The sequence below is a fragment of the Prunus mume genome, linkage group LG8, assembly GCF_029339155.1.
Source record: "Prunus mume cultivar Tortuosa linkage group LG8, ASM2933915v1, whole genome shotgun sequence".
Lineage (NCBI taxonomy): Eukaryota > Viridiplantae > Streptophyta > Magnoliopsida > Rosales > Rosaceae > Prunus > Prunus mume.
The window spans coordinates 13662498-13677421 of NC_142705.1; the positions used below are offsets into that span (position 1 = coordinate 13662498).

The 14924-nt window shown below is 36.1% G+C and overlaps 1 pseudogene; it reads left to right on the forward strand.

The window, feature by feature from the left end:
* Positions 1-1593: 1593 nt before the first annotated feature.
* Positions 1594-4467, forward strand: LOC148914773 (uncharacterized; annotated as a pseudogene).
* The last annotated feature ends 10457 nt before the right edge of the window (positions 4468-14924 follow it).

The following is a 14924-nucleotide window of genomic DNA, read 5'->3' on the forward strand; positions in this document are numbered from 1 at the left end:
TAAAAAGGCATTTGCAATGTATGCTTGACCTTTCACGACGGGTTTCTAGCGTCGCATCTAGCCTTATCCTCTATTTATTGGCATCCTTATCTTGTTGGATTTGATAGGCATGCTGCTCTTGTAGGAGCTCTAACTTTCACTCCTATATTCCTTTGCCTCATTTCCTTGTTGAACCAATTCAGACAAGAACTTTCCACTTTGGTTGAGATAACCTTCAACACTTTTCCCTTTTATTTTTTCATCCTTCTGTTTATCTCTTCCCAACAACCTTTGAGTGGGCATGACCACATCATCTTAATCTTCCTCCAAATTGACTGTATTGCATTATGGGAAGAATCTTTGAATGTTTGTGTGGGAGATTCGCATAGGTCATTCCATTTTGGGCAATTTTTAAGATTTGCCAAGCATGATACAACTTGAAAGGCCTATTCGGAGGTTTATTATCATTCAAGAAAAGTGTTTTTGCATTCATATCCTACCCACGAAATAAAATAAAAATCAAGTTAATAATTGAAAAGAATTATAATTATAAATTTAAGCATTTAAAAAGGAGTTTCACTAAAACACCCAAAATGGGGGTTGAAATTATAAAAAAACCCAAGCACTATTTAAACATATAAACACACCCAAAACTCATCATTACACACACTCAAAACCCATTTATAAACACACCCAAAAAGTTGACTATGAGATTGATTTTGGGTGTGTTTCTATGTTTAAATAGTGCTTGAGTTTTTTTATAAATACATGTCTAGGATTGGGTTTATTTATAAATTTGTATTTAAAAAATAGGTACTCACCACATATTCAAGATTGAAGCCAATCACATGTCTTGCATTGGCATTTGTCATACATGTATTCCATAGAGAACATTGTTGGTTGATTCTTGAACCGAGAAGCGATAGTTTGCAGTGATTGTTGAAATAAAAAAATTCATTGACAGCAAATTAAATTTTGGCCCGAGTTTAAAGAAGTTGGGCTCATAGCTAAAATGGTTTTGTGGGCTTGTTGCTAAATTGGTTTAGGCCCAAATGAATTAATATTAATATTTTTACAAAGAAAATATTAACGTACTGAAAGCAGTAACAGAACATGTACGTTGAGGGGGTGACTGCAATGGGAAGTTACTCCCACCCACACAGTACGTGAGGCCATAACTGGCTCCACTCTGTCAGTTCCTCTGGGTCTATAAAAAGGGACCAAAAGAGGGCAGAAAAAAAAGAGGAGGTGCTGCAGGAAGAAGGGCAGAAACAGAGGCAGGAGAGAAAACGCAGAGAGGAACCAAAGGGCTGCACATAAGGGGCGAGAAGTCTGAAGGAGGCAAAAATAAAAGCTGCTGCAGGAAAGAAAAGTCTAGAGAGAAAACGAAGAGCCTGCTGGGATTCTGATTAAGGAGGAAGAGAAAGAAAAGGGCAGAAGAAAGGCAAGGTATAAAGTTTATTTCTTCTGCCAGAAAATTTCATCATGTTTCTCTGTGCAGTATATTCCCTTGCTGCTCAAAACTCAAACATCTTATGTGAAGTTTAATTAAACAAGCCTCTGCAAATGACGTTTCCTGAGCATCACACTGAAGTCGACCTTTAAATAACAGTCATGGGGCACCAAATTGATGACAGATTTCCTATCAAAAGTTCAAAGTCCCCTTCCGCTGCTGTCTTCCATAAAGGCTTTGAGAATGTGCATTGCGAAATTCCTCCATGTCTTTGCTGTCAAAGAAGTCTCATGAGACTACTGCAGCAAAAAGAAATTCATCATTCTCAAAAAATAATTGAAGAATCATGTCCCTGCTTTTAGAGAAATCTCAAGAAATCACACAAGCGGGAGCTCTCGCAAGGACCTCCTTATTGTGAAAATATACAGATGGGCTTTCGTAAGAACCCCACTGTATTGAGTGCTATGAGCACCTTGCAGGTGTTCATAGGCATATTTGATGAAAATCTTGCAGGTGTTCGTAGGCATATTTGATGAAAATCTTGCAGGTGTTTACAGACATACTCATGAAAATAATGCAGGTGCTTTTGAGTAACAAACAGAAAGACAAAGATATTCAAGGGGTTTCTGTACAAAAGAAAACTGTCTTCTTGTCAGACCAAAACTTCTCCAAGTCAAGCACAAGAGAATTAATTTGCACCCCTCAATTTCCCTGGAGCCTTGGAGTCTTTAACAAATAAAGAAGAAAAGAATGCACCAAAGCATCAGCAAACAAAAGAAAGGATGGAGGTCATAGCCAACAAGAAAGGCTCTGCTGCTCTGTCAAGACGAATAATAAAAATAAGCAAATGAGCCATGTAAAGGCTCGTCTGAATACACTGCATCACTTTGAGGCCATATGGCCTTGAAAATTCTCTTCTCTCTATGAAACCCAACTCGTGCACTTCACTATGCTAGCTTGGAGGCTACAGCCAATTGGGTGGTGGAACATGAAAATAATCCAAACATAATGCCATCAGTACTAGTCAACACCAAAGTTGAGGCTCCAAAACCTTCTCTCACATCAGAGCAATTAAAAGCCAAACAACAAGAGCTTAGGGAGAAAGCTCGCAAGAAGAAAGAAGAAAAGCACAAAAAACCAAAAAAAGTAGCAAAACAAGCTCTCTGACAAAAGTTTCATGGAATGGTATGCCTGATCATATATTAGATGACATTTGGAAAGATGTGCAGATAAACAACAAAACACTAATTTCAAACATGCTAGTATTATTTTTTTAGTGAAATGCTAGTATTTTTAATTTTTTTTTACTGGTTACTATCTATTAATTGTAGGATAACACAGATGTCCCTTACGCATATAGATCCCATTGCTTAAAGGTAGTTGGTAATAGATGGGGAGATTGGAAATGTCGACTTACCATATATGAGACCAATGAAGAGCGTTTAGCCATCACTCCGGCTGAAGTCCCTACAGACCAATGGAAGATACTTGTAAAGTATTGGGGTCTACCTGATGTTAAGGTACATAGACATAAGATACAATTACTGAGTTTATAGTAGTAATGAATGTTGACTGAATTAATCATATTGTAGGGATGTTCTAAAGCAAATAAGGCTAATTGTGCACTAAGAAGTGCCCCTCATAGGATCGGTCGTACTTCTTTTGCTAAAGTGAAAAATAAGTTAAGAGTGCTAATCTTATTTTTATTTTTTTTAAGCATGCAGTGGCGGCGGATCCAGACTTTCTTTAAAGGAGGGGCAATATTTAAAAGTCTAAAGCTTAAAAAAAAACCAAAAAAACCTTTATTTCATAAAAACTATCTATTATATTGATTGATTATGGGCTAAAAGGGTTTTTGTTTGTTGTATAATCTTCTATTATATTTTTCGACCAAAATAAAATATTATATTATATTGAGAATTTCTAAATTTTTAATAGGCAACATTTTGATTTTAACTGGGCTAAGCAATAGTTTATTGTTGTTTCTTTTTGGATTTAGTGTAGGTGACGATATGATTTTATATGACTTGGGTAGTGGGCCCATTGGGGCAATTTTGTATTTCCAATGGCTTAGAAACCAATTTTAGTGAAACACTGTGTTTCATTAAACATAATGAAACCAGACGATGCCGTTTCAGAAAAAGAAAAATTAGGGTATTATGTCTTCTTCTTCCTTCGTGAGGCAGTGCCTCAACCTCCATTAACAACACTTCTGCAACCTGTCATCTGCTAAATCAGTGGCACCATGAGAACTTGTGAGCACTACGCAGTTTCGGCGAGAGGAGGTGCAAGTGCTCCTCCTTGCGCCTCTGTGGGTCCGCCACTGCTTCCAGATTTTAATTTTATCTAGGAAAAAATCTATGGCCAAACTTGACAGCATTATTATAAAGAAATTTTTATTGCTAACATGGTTAAATTTCCTTTGTTATTAAGATGGAAGAGAAATGATAGAAAACAGATCGGTTGAGCTTGACAAGAAAAATTAAAAAAAAGAATGACGATAGGGAAGTTTTTGACTATGAGCAAATATTATTGTAAGTATGATGTAGTTTTTTTTCTTCTAAAAGTATATGTGGAATATTGACCCAAAAAGAAAAGAAAAAAACGAATATGTGGGGTTGTGCATATGTTGTATCTTTTGACTAAGTTCAATATTGCATTATGATTTTATAGAATCAATTCAATCAGTACTTGGAAGAAAGGGAGGAGCATGAACAAGACGAGGATTATAGAGAGGAGGTCTCTACTAAAGTTATGGGACTGATGGACATGGACATGTTTGTATGTATCGGACAGGTATTACTCCATCTCAAGTGTTTGGTCAAATTTCAAGAGTTTCTGACATTAAGGAGAATAGTATACGAGAAGAGCTAGAGAGACAATACCAATCTAAAATAGATGATCTTAGTCTCATTATGAATCTAAACTTGGAGATCTCATCCAAGTATGAGGATCTCAGTTCGCAAATCCATCTCATGAAAGCTCATGTTGGTTTCCAAGTTAACCCAACTGAAAGCGGAAGTGGACATGTATAATATGTTTTAGTGTAACTTTGATATCTTTTTACTTTATTATAAAGAATAAATTACAGTGAAGAGTTAATTAATATTGATTTCCATCTAACTTTTTATGTGTGTGTATATATATAAATTGGTGAGTTATAGATTCCAGGTGCATCAAGCCTACACCAACGAAGACTTAGTGTGAGTAGTGAACAGCAACATCAATTTGACCCAAAAGCATAAAAGCATGAAGCAATTGTTTTCATTAAAGGTATATGTTCACAAATATTTGCTACTCAAGAAAAATTGTAATTTTTTAAAATAATTTATTAATGGTTTTTAAATTTCTTTTTTCAGGTTTTGTACAATCATAATTCTCTTAGTATAATCTTGTGAACTTTGTTTGGGCATTTGAAACCAAAAATATGTTTATTCACTTTAGAGACAATGTTGTTCGCCCTTTGACTTTAAATTATTCTTTCCGTGATTGTTACTTATGTTTAGTTAATATATCAAATATAACAGTGATACATGAATGGTTTTTTTTTTTAATTATATTAATGTTAGTAATACTAAAAATACTTGAATATATCATAATACACTATGTTATTTTAGTTTTGGTGAGTGTATTACTCTTATTGTGAATATTAAAAACAAATGATGTAAATCTTGTTTTTGTTGAATATGTATTTGTATTTACAACATTCAATAGCCATCGTTATCACTATTACAACGGGTTCAAAGTGTCGTAAAAATTATTTTTAAATCCAACGAAGAAACGGTTGCAACGCTGTGCTTGCCATTGTAATTGGTTTTCACGACAGGTAAAACCGTCGTAATAAGCATCAGAACCTTTTGTGACACCAGTTGGTTGTGTCGCGTGAACAAGCATCACAAGACCATCGTAAAAAGGCATTTGCAATGTATGCTTGACCTTTCACGACGGGTTTCTAGCGTCGCATCTAGCCTTATCCTCTATTTATTGGCATCCTTATCTTGTTGGATTTGATAGGCATGCTGCTCTTGTAGGAGCTCTAACTTTCACTCCTATATTCCTTTGCCTCATTTCCTTGTTGAACCAATTCAGACAAGAACTTTCCACTTTGGTTGAGATAACCTTCAACACTTTTCCCTTTTATTTTTTCATCCTTCTGTTTATCTCTTCCCAACAACCTTTGAGTGGGCATGACCACATCATCTTAATCTTCCTCCAAATTGACTGTATTGCCATTATGGGAAGAATCTTTGAATGTTTGTGTGGGAGATTCGCATAGGTCATTCCATTTTGGGCAATTTTTTAAGATTTGCCAAGCATGATACAACTTGAAAGGCCTATTCGGAGGTTTATTATCATTCAAGAAAAGTGTTTTTGCATTCATATCCTACCCACGAAATAAAATAAAAATCAAGTTAATAATTGAAAAGAATTATAATTATAAATTTAAGCATTTAAAAAAGGGAGTTTCACTAAAACACCCAAAATGGGGGTTGAAATTATAAAAAAACCCAAGCACTATTTAAACATATAAACACACCCAAAACTCATCATTACACACACTCAAAACCCATTTATAAACACACCCAAAAAGTTGACTATGAGATTGATTTTGGGTGTGTTTCTATGTTTAAATAGTACTTGGGTTTTTATAAATACATGTCTAGGATTGGGTTTATTTATAAATTTGTACTTAAAAAATAGGTACACCACATATTCAAGATTGAAGCCAATCACATGTCTTGCATTGGCATTTGTCATACATGTCTTCCATAGAGAACATTGTTGGTTGATTCTTGAACCGAGAAGCGATAGTTTGCAGTGATTGTTGAAATAAAAAAATTCATTGACAGCAAATTAAATTTTGGCCCGAGTTTAAAGAAGTTGGGCTCATAGCTAAAATGGTTTTGTGGGCTTGTTGCTAAATTGGTTTAGGCCCAAATGAATTAATATTAATATTTTTACAAAGAAAATATTAACGTACTGAAAGCAGTAACAGAACATGTACGTTGAGGGGGTGACTGCAATGGGAAGTTACTCCCACCCACACAGTACGTGAGGCCATAACTGGCTCCACTCTGTCAGTTCCTCTGGGTCTATAAAAAGGGACCAAAAGAGGGCAGAAAAAAAAGAGGAGGTGCTGCAGGAAGAAGGGCAGAAACAGAGGCAGGAGAGAAAACGCAGAGAGGAACCAAAGGGCTGCACATAAGGGGCGAGAAGTCTGAAGGAGGCAAAAATAAAAGCTGCTGCAGGAAAGAAAAGTCTAGAGAGAAAACGAAGAGGCTGCTGGGATTCTGATTAAGGAGGAAGAGAAAGAAAAGGGCAGAAGAAAGGCAAGGTATAAAGTTTATTTCTTCTGCCAGAAAATTTCATCATGTTTCTCTGTGCAGTATATTCCCTTGCTGCTCAAAACTCAAACATCTTATGTGAAGTTTAATTAAACAAGCCTCTGCAAATGACGTTTCCTGAGCATCACACTGAAGTCGACCTTTAAATAACAGTCATGGGGCACCAAATTGATGACAGATTTCCTATCAAAAGTTCAAAGTCCCCTTCCGCTGCTGTCTTCCATAAAGGCTTTGAGAATGTGCATTGCGAAATTCCTCCATGTCTTTGCTGTCAAAGAAGTCTCATGAGACTACTGCAGCAAAAAGAAATTCATCATTCTCAAAAAATAATTGAAGAATCATGTCCCTGCTTTTAGAGAAATCTCAAGAAATCACACAAGCGGGAGCTCTCGCAAGGACCTCCTTATTGTGAAAATATACAGATGGGCTTTCGTAAGAACCCCACTGTATTGAGTGCTATGAGCACCTTGCAGGTGTTCATAGGCATATTTGATGAAAATCTTGCAGGTGTTCGTAGGCATATTTGATGAAAATCTTGCAGGTGTTTACAGACATACTCATGAAAATAATGCAGGTGCTTTTGAGTAACAAACAGAAAGACAAAGATATTCAAGGGGTTTCTGTACAAAAGAAAACTGTCTTCTTGTCAGACCAAAACTTCTCCAAGTCAAGCACAAGAGAATTAATTTGCACCCCTCAATTTCCCTGGAGCCTTGGAGTCTTTAACAAATAAAGAAGAAAAGAATGCACCAAAGCATCAGCAAACAAAAAGAAAAGGATGGAGGTCATAGCCAACAAGAAAGGCTCTGCTGCTCTGTCAAGACGAATAATAAAAAAATAAGCAAATGAGCCATGTAAAGGCTCGTCTGAATACACTGCATCACTTTGAGGCCATATGGCCTTGAAAATTCTCTTCTCTCTATGAAACCCAACTCGTGCACTTCACTATGCTAGCTTGGAGGCTACAGCCAATTGGGTGGTGGAACATGAAAATAATCCAAACATAATGCCATCAGTACTAGTCAACACCAAAGTTGAGGCTCCAAAACCTTCTCTCACATCAGAGCAATTAAAAGCCAAACAACAAGAGCTTAGGGAGAAAGCTCGCAAGAAGAAAGAAGAAAAGCACAAAAAACCAAAAAAAGTAGCAAAACAAGCTCTGTATAAACAGACGTGGCCTCTTTAAATTCCATGACTTTCAATTCATGTTTAGTGGACTACATGGTCTGCTTTGACAGACATGAGCAAAGGAAGGGTCTTGCCTTGGTCTTTGCATCTCAGACCCAAGGCTCCGTATTGATTGTGACAGATGAGTAGTTGAAGAGATATATATAATCTGGTCCAGTTTGAATTGATTTGAACTACTCCAGATCCAGATGGGAATGACTCAGTTTGGATTAATCTCTACTACTCCAAATGGATATCGGTTTCAAATTCAATTGGCTCTCAAAGCTTTTCTGACATGGACTCTTTGTTTATGGGCCAACTAATAGAAATGTTAAGGCCCGAAAACAAATTAATGGGTTGATAAAATAAATTACCCATTAACTCTCAAAAGCCCAAAATATTTTATGGGTGGTCCAAATAAATTATGTGGTTAATGGATTAATCCTTAAAACCATATGTGAGTAAATTAATTGGCTCATCAAAATGCCTTTTTAATTTTCTTTGGACATTAACAATAAAAATGGTACAAAACCATTCCAAATTTTCTCATGAGTCATCTACCCTGCAAATTTTCAATGAGATCAAATTCAAATATCTCAAACATACAAATTCTTTTAAGGGGTCATTCATTCCTTGAAAGTCCAATCAAATTTTTTCTGAACTACGTCCGATTTGATTTCGCCAAGGATACGTAGGCAATTTGGAAATTCAATCCAAATACAACCGCAAGTCCAAACAAAATCCCTGGTTTACCTTAACCAAATTCGCCCCAAACACTTTTCCAATCATAAAATCAAATTGAATCCCTAGTCCAACCACATTCATCCAAATTCCATAAAATATTTCTCATACCACAAATTCTTTCAAAGGAGTCATTCATTCCTTGAAAGTCCAATAAAATTGTGTGAGAACTACAAAAGGCTTGATCCCTAAAATGGAGTATGTAGGCAGTCTAGGGTTCCCTGGATGCAGCCGCAACATCAAATCAAATTCCATTATTTATTTCATTCTTCATATTGGAATCAAAGGGTCTTTCTCTTTCCAAAGAGATTATAATTAAGAGATATTTTTATCTTGAATGGGTCGTACTCAATTAAAAATAAAATAAAAACTCTTATTTGTAAATAAGAGTGAGATTATGTTGAGTGAATTTTTAATTTTCTTATTACATTTTTTATCTAAGAGTGATCGTACCCTGGCTCTGCTCATGCCCGGATTATTTCCCAAAAACTTTTGGTACACACGCAACCAAAATGAGTCGTTTGATTGATTGGTGACAATAGCTCCCATCTTCAGAGATGGAAACCTACTCTTTGCACAATGCCTCGTCTTCTTATGGTTATTCACACCTTTTTGGGATTTTGAGGCCATTCTCAATAAGAATGAAAGTAGAATGAAAAAATATAACAAAGGGAGAAAAGAAAAAAAATAATTTTTTGTGGATTATTTACCGAATGAATGGCTATTTATAGAGTTTGGAATAAGTTTTGGGGTTGGATCTTATTTAGATTAATTATAAATATTATTTTGACTATTGGATTTAAATTTGAGTCGTTGAATGTGAAATTTTACAGTTCATATTGCCTAAAATTAATCATGATCGCTGATGTAAAATAAAGCCATTGGAATTTTTTTTTAAAAGCACACCTTTTGAATTTTTAGATGTTGGAATCACCTTTGCTAGAGTTGCCAGCTGTGTCACACAACTCTGCTGGCCAGACAGCAAAGCTGTCACGCAGGCCCAACAACTTTTCTTCTCCACATGGGTTTCCACGTAAAAAATAAATAAATAAATAAAGCAAAATTTGGGCTCCACATAAAATACCGGTCCATGCAAAACTTGGACTGAAATTCCACCCCAAATTTGACATTTCTCACATTTCCACCCTCCAAAATACATGGATTGGAGAAGAATTTTGGACTCATAACTGAAAATTTGAGTTTCCACCCCAATGGTTGGAGATGGCCTAAAATGGCTAAACATAGTTTTAGTTGATGCACTTTCATGAAAGATCACATTTGATCATTTTTAGTTTATACTACGCTACTAGGCAAAAAAAAAAAAAAAACATTACCGAAACCCTAGCCGTTCTCTCCTTTGTGAATTCCAAAGAAAACTCCATAGAGTCGGAGGAAGAAGCGCGTCATTGCCCCTCCTCTCTCATCGCCTTTTTCTTTTGAGTTAGTGAATAAGTCTACTGGGGCATTTTGAATAAGAAAGCTTTTATGGTGGTTTCTTCTGAGCCATTCTTAGATAGAAGTAGACATCACCCCTTTTAGGCTTTCTCAAATAAATCCTTTTCCCAAAACTCGGTCTCTAACACTGCTCATTTTCTCTAAATTTGGGTGTACATTGTCTTCGACGAAAGTTGCTTCAAATCACCCAATTATTCTTTGTAATATATTGTGAATACAACTTTGTTTTCTCATTTTCATTATTTGGAAACATTTCACAAAAATATATTTTAAAAATGTTACCATTTAATGGCCTTTATTCTCATATTAATAGTGTGGCTGACTTTTCTAACAAAAGAGTTAACATATGCTTTTATACGGTGTAAAAACCGGACGTCATCATCTAATTTTAAGGGTGTATTCAATTGAGATTTTAAAAGACTATTTAGGGATAAAAAAGTCTTGCATATTTAAGCAAAATATAATTACTTATAGGATTTTTTTAATGGATTTCTATAATCAAGATTTTTTACTTATGAATAAGTCACCCCACGTCTTAGGTTTGATTCCTCCCTCTCTTAATATCGCTTTTATATGGTCTCAGGTTTAAATCTCATGGCACCTGATAGTATGTGTGTAAGAAGTCCCCACGTGGTCCTCGATGTTAACATGCGTGCTCCCAGTTAGTCCATGTCGTCATGTTCCGTCCAAAAGTCTGTTAGATTGATGACGCGGCACATGTCCAATGACACGACGCCCATTCTAAGGTTAGGTAGGGCTTGAGCTTAAGATTTAAAGGCACGCCCAATGTTCGCCTGCATATGCCCTTGTTCTTTTAAGATTTAATTGATACACTCTCTGACCTCATTTTATACTTAATCAAAATAATGTAATATGAATGATAAAGTAATAAACTTCTTATTTTGTTTACACATATTATAAATTAAGTTAAATGTTTCAAGTAATAAAGTAATAAACTCCTCATTTTACTTTCGATTTGCCCCATATCTTTTTTTAATAGAAAATTAAGTACCTTAATTAAATTTTACTGCCAATCCCCCCCATCCCCGGCAGTCAATTTTTCATATATTTCATCCATCTTGTCGTCAAATTAGTCACGTGGGAGGCATGTGATGCCCTTTTTTAGGGCAAAACTGTCCATTCTGTGGGTCATTAAAGTTCAATTGTTTGAGCGAGCTCGAACTAAAAGGTTTTTTAGCACGACTCTTCCAAGTCTCCTGGGGGTTGTTTGTTACACATATTTGACTTGGTAGTATTTTGGATATTTTGGTATTGAGCTGTGATGCTCTTGTTTTGGATGCATGCTTCTGGATCATTGGGATATGCAGTAATTGAGCTTTCATGCTCTTATTTTGGATACAATTGGTAGTTTTTTGGATATTTTGATATTGAGCCGTGGTGCTCTTATTTTGGATGCTTGCTTCTGGATCTTTGGGATATGTAGTAATTGAGCTATTATTGTCTTATTTTCGTTTGGATAACATTACCTTTGTTTTGGATATTTGAATATTTGGTAATTGAGCATTATTGCTATTGTTTGGATGTGTATTGCTAATTTCCATATATTCATTTGTTTGGTATGTCAAAATACATTTCAAAATAATTTTTAAAATGTGGTCCTACTTTGGGTTTGCAATATTTAATGTTGGGCCGCATATACATTCTATTAACATCCATTTAGTAATAATTGATAAATAAACAAGCATTTAATCTCGCTCAAGTTTCAATCGGGCTTCAAGCCCACCGACATATCACCGACATATTCAAAACCAAACCCAACAAAAATAATAAATAGGATTTGAATCCAATAACCATATTAAAGTCCCAAAAATATATTTTATTTTGCTACTGAACCAAGTTGAAACCCTAGGCTACCTATGTACTCCTTTTCTTAAGTGATTAAGTCACACATAGTTCTTTCTACCATAAAACCAAAAAGAAATCATCCAGATACATAGCTGAAGACATCAATTGCTTTTGGTACCGTTGAATTATATACATACTTTCATATCGCGAAACCTTACTAACTCATTCGTTCAATCCCATTACAATTTTAACTCGGTACCTTTCCTAAGATCAAGCCTTTTTATCTAAAATTCATTCTTTGGGAAATCCTACTCGGACACTTGCAGAGTAACCTCGATACAGGTACAAGCAATTCCTTGATAGCTGGACACATGTAGAGCAACATCAATACAGGTACATGCAATTCTTTTGTGGTCGGACACCTGCAAAGCAATATCAATACATGCACATGCAACCCACTGGCCGAACACTCGTATATGTATATGAGTACATGCAATTTACTGGCCGGGTACAGGAAAATTCTCTTGGTCGAACACCTGTATCCAAACTAAAGGTACATGCAATATTCTTTCCCAAAGGAAACTTATAAAAATCCTTTTCCAAATCCTTAACTGAATTCCTTTTCCAATAATCAACATTGCAAAAACCATTTCCCATTTTCCACTTTCCAAACTACTCATCATTTATGAACATGCGTATACATTTAAAATCATCCCAAGCCATATCCGAATAAGAAACATAAATACATCACACTTGAACTGAAATGTAAAGCAATAAAATAATAAATTCATAAACACTGAAATTCATCTTGCTATAAACGATAATTAAACAAGAAATCAAACTTGCCCAATTAACAAATGGGCTTTAAACTATCAAACAAAGTCAATACAAACATCCCATTCTCAATCCGTAAATTCTTACATGCCCTTAAAGATCCAAGGTAAGACATATTCTAAAACAGGACCGATCCGATGGTCCGATCATAAAAACCTAAAAATCACATAATATGCGAAATTCCGATTCACCGACCAAACAGTGGAATCTCTCGTATCCAGGCATACCGTCGTCCTCAGAACAACACGAGAATAATTTTAGGACCAAAATATAATTTGAAAAGTGGCCTATGAGCAGCCACACGCTGCCAAAGCAACGGCGGTGGATCGGGCGGTTTCGACGATAGAAAATTTCCACATCGATTTAGTAATACCTATATGAAAACATTCAGACTAAATGGGACTAGAGTTTATACTTAACTCGACGGCTCGAGGGTGGTCGGTTTGGCCCCAAAACACTCTCTAACCGTTGGCCTTAATGGGTGTCCACAACAAACCCTAAAACTGGAAAATCAAGCTCAAAACCCTATACCAATAGCTAGAACACGAAAGAGGATGAAGTTTCACACCTTAATCGACGAAAATGGTGGTAGGAGTTGCTAGAAACTATCGAAACCCTCGACTTTTCTTCTAGCTTGCGCCCTCGCTATGTGGCCTAGGGTGGTGGGGTATTTGCCCACCATGATTGTCAACTCGGTCCTTTCCGATCAACGACTTGGCCTGGGACGGCTGAAGGTGATGATCGTCGGCCTAGAAGGCTCGGCGTCGCTTGCGCATAGAGAAAGAGAGGGTCAGGGAGAGAGAAAATAAGGAGGGAGGGTAACACATGTTGGGCTGGGGTATTCAGGGTTTTTAAAGAACAAAATTTCAAATTCCCAACAAGTCCTTTTCGTTTCTTGACTGGAATTTTCTCGTTTAAACTCATAATTGAGCATGCCGCCTGTCTACGAACTCGTATACAAGCTCCACGCGATGGTGTGACTCAATCTCCCAAAAATGATCTCGAGCAAAAAGTGACTAAAATGCCCCTATGCCCAAAGAAAAAAAAATTGTAATTTCAAACTAATTTTCCAAAATAAAATATCATTTTGGGCAGGGATGTTATGTGCTGCATCTCAAAGGATTGTTTTCTGTGGTCACCTTCTACACCTCATGTGCATAGTCGTGTATTTCGATCATGTGAGAGATCTCTTTAGCATAGTCGTACTCAGAAAACATTGAGTCACAGTATTTGCAAAATACCAAATCATCATAGGGATCCATCTCCTCAACTTGACATTAATACAAAACAAAATGTTAGAACATAAGCAGTCAAAGCCAAGGCCCAAAGAACCTAACCCAAATCATCAATCAAAGAAGGATGCTGAATAACAAAAATGAATATTAGTAGAGTACACTCCTTTGAGTAGCTTAGGGATCATCATTTGTCTCGCGGCCGTAGGCCAAATTAGGTAGCCCGAGGCCTAATGGGCCAAAGCCTGGCCTAGCTTGTTTTAAGGTTAGGCAGGACTTTGGCTTAGGATTTGAAACACTTAGCGCGGCCCGGCCTAGGCCCTCCCAAGGCCAAACCACATATACCCTTCCTTTTTTAAGATTTAATTGTTGTACTCCTTAACCTCATTTTATACTTAATCAAAATAATGTAATATGTATGATAAACGAATAAACTTCTTATTTTGTTTACACATGTTATAAATTAAATTAATTTTTCCATGATGTCTAACATTTTGTAATAAACAAGCAATATACATACGTTTTAGCGTCCAGTTTTTGTCAAGTTCAAATTTAATGGTTCAATAAAGAATTTGAAGTAATGAGAGAAGACTCTTTATCCATCACGTTTGACAAAAAAAAAAGTGCAACAATAAGATTTAAAAGATTTAGTTTTTTTTTTATTTTAAATTTTTAAAAAAGGCATGTGGTGTTTAGCCCCATGCGCCCCGCCCAATGGGCGGAGCCTCGCCAAGTCTTTTGAAACTTCAGCCCGGTTTGAAAATTTTAAAATGCCTGAAAGACCGGCCCGAACCTTAAAATTTCAGGCCGAGCAAGGTTTTGAACAGAACATGACGGCATGGAGTACTTGTGAGAATGCATGTTAACATTGAGGACCACAAATGATATACAAAAAATAAAAAGGATGCAACC